Source organism: Arachis stenosperma, chromosome 1 (genome assembly GCF_014773155.1).
Source record: "Arachis stenosperma cultivar V10309 chromosome 1, arast.V10309.gnm1.PFL2, whole genome shotgun sequence".
Classification (NCBI taxonomy): domain Eukaryota; kingdom Viridiplantae; phylum Streptophyta; class Magnoliopsida; order Fabales; family Fabaceae; genus Arachis; species Arachis stenosperma.
In genome coordinates this window covers 86,240,364-86,244,205 of record NC_080377.1, presented here as the reverse complement: position 1 = coordinate 86,244,205, position 3,842 = coordinate 86,240,364, and the positions used below count along the sequence as shown (strand labels likewise).

Genomic DNA, 3,842 nt, shown 5'->3' with positions numbered 1-3,842 from the left:
CTTCTTCAATCTTTTCTCTTGAATTTTTGTTAGAAAGCTTCTCGATCTAATTCCAGTGGTTAGTTGTCTTGGGAAAGAAACTATCCATAATTGGAATCCTTCGGAACCTTGGGAAAGGAATGGAGGATTCATGCTAGAGAAGCTTTCTCACAGTGAATTGGATTGGGGTTTGGATGGATATTGTGACATGTAATCCTACCAAATTGTGGTTCATGAAACTGTGTGGTATAATCAGTGATCGAGCGTCATCTCTTCTTATGAACATTTAAACCAAGGGATTGGGAATTTGTTTGTTTTTAGAGAGAATTGGTGAGCCAAGGGATTGGGATCCAATCATATAAGATTGCCAAGCAAAATTCAATGAACGCATTAGTTGAGGAAGGGATAAAAATGTTTTGATTCGGAGATCTCAATATCTCCTGAAACCCAATGAATTCCCCATTTCTGATCTACCACTTTCTCTTTACATTCTGCAATTAAATTCATGCAATTACCCCGATCCCTTTTTAATTTCAGCAATTTAGCTTCTCGCTCTTTAATTCATGCAATTTAAGATTCCGCAATTTCAATTTCTTGCCATTTACGTTTCCCGCCAATTTTACATTCCGCAATTCTCATCTAAATCTTGATTCCGCTCAACTAGAACACACTTCTAATCCGAATTGCTCACTCAACCAATCCTTGTTGGATTCGACCTCACTCTATTGTGAGTTTTTACTTGAAGATAACCGGTGCACTTGCCGGAAGGAATTTTTGCCGATCGTGCAATTTCCTAAAATCGTAGCATCAAGTTTATGGCGCCGTTGCCGGGGATTGGTTTTCGATTGACAATTCTCAAATTGGAAGTTAACTAGATTGAGCATTTTTCTTGTTTTGTTAATTCAGTTCAAGTTACTTGTTGAATTTTAATTTCTGCACTCTGTTACTTGCTTTCTTTCTTTATGCCTTTAAATTCAAGCAACTAACTCACTGACTCACTAACTATTTGAATTAATTCCTCAACTGCTCTAACCATACTCTTCCGTTAACCAAGAGTATTTCACTTGTTTGTTGCCTGTGCTGTGTTCTTGTATGACAGGTAGGAGAGGAGAGACATCAACTCCTCCATATACCGAACCAGAGAGGACCTTTCATAAACTTAGAAGGGAAGCAAGAGGGAAGAGAGTACTGGGAGAAGAAGAATCTGAAGGAGAATCTGAGGACAATTTTGAGGAAGCTCTAGATCTCAACATGGATAGAGAAGTTCACAACCATAAGAGAGCTGATGGAAACAATGCCATTCCCGAGAGGAGGGTTCTTGGTTCATACATAAACCCAACCTCTGGGAATTGTGGTAGCAGCATTCAGAAACCACCCATTCAGGCCAACAATTTTGAACTCAAACCACAGCTAATATCACTGGTGGAGAATCATTGTTCATTTGGTGGGAGTGCTAATGAAGATCCAAACCAACATCTCACAAAATTCCTGAGAATTTGCGACACTGTGAAGTCCAGGAAAATGCCTATAAACTGCTCTTGTTCCCATTTTTACTTAGGGACAAGGCAGCTAAGTGGCTGGAATCATTCCCAAGGGGGAGCCTAACAACCTGGGATGAGGTGGAAAGCAAGTTTCTGGCACGTTTCTACCCCCCACAAAAGGTCAATAGGCTTCGATCTGAGGTTCAGACTTTTAGACAACAAGATGGTGAAACTCTCTGCGAGGCATGGGAGAGGTTCAAGGATTTGACAAGGAAATGCCCACCAGACATGTTCCATGACTGGGTGCAATTGCATATTTTCTATGATGGACTTTCTTATGAATCAAGGAAGGCTGTAGACCATTCATCAGGAGGTTCATTGAACAGGAAAAAGACTGTGAAAGAAGCCATTGAAGTGATTGAGACAGTGGCTGAGAATGAGTACTACTATGCTTCAGAGAGACACAACACTAAGGGAGTCATGGAGCTGAACCATGTTGGTACAATTCTAGCCCAAAACAAGGTGTTTGCCAAGCAACTAGCAGAGCTCACCAGGAAATTAGAAACAAATCAAGTGGCTGCAATACACACACAAGATCAAGAGGAAGTAAGCACTGAAGGAGGTGATTGGGAAGAGGCCAACTATGTGGGAAATCAACAAAGGCAACCATATGATCCACATTCCAACACTTACAACCCAGGCTGGAAAAACCACCCAAACTTTGGGTGGGGAAACCAGCAAACCCAATCACAAAACCACAAACCTTACAACCCCAACCAACATAACAATTCCACATACCAAAACTCCAACCAAAGATCATACCAAGCCACACAAAACACTTACTCCCAACCACCATATCATGGCCAAAATAATCAACCTGCCCAACCTAATCCGAACCAACAATTTCAAGATCAATTAAACAGGATAGAAGGAATGCTTGCAAACATGGGTCAGGACATAAGTGAGTTGAAAAGCTTTAGGGATGATGTGAGATCTACCTTAAGGAACCATGGTGAAAAACTCAAGAGGATGGAGTCTCGAGTAGGAGAGCTATCTCAACAGGCCCCCAAGTCAACTGCAGTGTTCCCTAGTGACACAGAAAAGAATCCTAAAGGGGAACAAAAGGGAGTGAGATGGGAAGAATGCAAGGCCATCACCATATTGAAGGAAGTCTCAGAAGAAGAAGGAATCAGACCCTCAGAACAGGAGCCAGAAATCTTGAAGGAAGGTGTGGAAGAAGCTAAGCAGGAAAGTGAAACTGAGCAAGCCAAGGAACTGCAAAATAAAGGCATGCTGGAAACATACCAACCAAAAGCACCATTTCCTCAGAGGTTAGGAGGAGGTGAAAAAGGGAAAACATATTCAAGGTTTTTAGAGACATTTAAGTCTCTCCATATCAATATTCCCTTTCTTGAGATTCTCTAGCAGATGCCTACACATATCAAGTATTTGAAGGAATTGCTGAGCAAGAAAAGAGTTTTGAAGGGAGGACAAACTGTAATAATGAACAAAGAATGTAGTGCCCTCATCAAGAAGGACATAGTCTCTAAGAAAACAGACCCAGGAAGTTTTCATATCCCCTGCATCATAGGGGAAACAAAAATTGACAGAGGATTCTGTGATCTAGGAGCTAGCATAAATATGATACCTCTGACTCTTATGAAGAGGCTACAACTGAATGAGGTGAGATCCACTGATGTAATCATACAACTGGCTGACAAAACTCAGAAGCAAGCTGAAGGGGTAGTTGAGAATGTGCTGGTGAAAGTGGGAAATTATTTCTTCCCCACAGACTTTGTCATTTTAGACATGGAGGAAAGCTACCTACACCTATCATTCTGGGAAGGCCATTTCTAGCCACTGCTAGAGCGCTCATAGATGTAGAACAAGGAGAGCTAATTTTGAGAATACATGATGAACAGCTCATTTTCCATGTTTTCAAACCTGCATCTGAGCCTGAACCAGAACCTGAAAAGCCTAAGGATGATAGTAGCCATCTGTGTTTGGAGGAAAGCAATCCAACAGCTGAAACTCTGAAACAGTCCTTGGAAGGCAAACAAGAATTGCAAGAGTTAAAGCCACAAGAATCAATAGAAACAGCTCAGAAGGATCCTCCTGGCATAAGGGTCAATGAAGAAATCCTCAAGAGAGAGAGAAGAATTGTAAAGAAATTGCCAAGAGGGTGGAGAAACAAGAAAATTCCCACTGAAGGTTTCTCTCCGGGAGATAAAGTGATATCAAGTCATTATCTGCCAATCCCACCTGGCCTCAAAACCATTCCTTCCCAGCTCCCTCAAGTGTTCACAATCAGGAAAGTTCTTTCTATGGAACATTTGGAAATCATGAAGGAATCAAATAGGGACGTTTTCATAGTGAGAGGAG

At 41.4% G+C, this 3,842-nt stretch overlaps 1 non-coding gene across 1 annotated transcript; it reads right to left on the bottom strand.

The window, feature by feature from the left end:
- Positions 1-1,646: 1,646 nt before the first annotated feature.
- LOC130947669 (small nucleolar RNA R71) lies at positions 1,647-1,750 on the bottom strand. Its single transcript, XR_009072762.1, has one exon. It is a non-coding gene; the product is annotated as a small nucleolar RNA R71 (small nucleolar RNA).
- Positions 1,751-3,842: the final 2,092 nt, after the last annotated feature.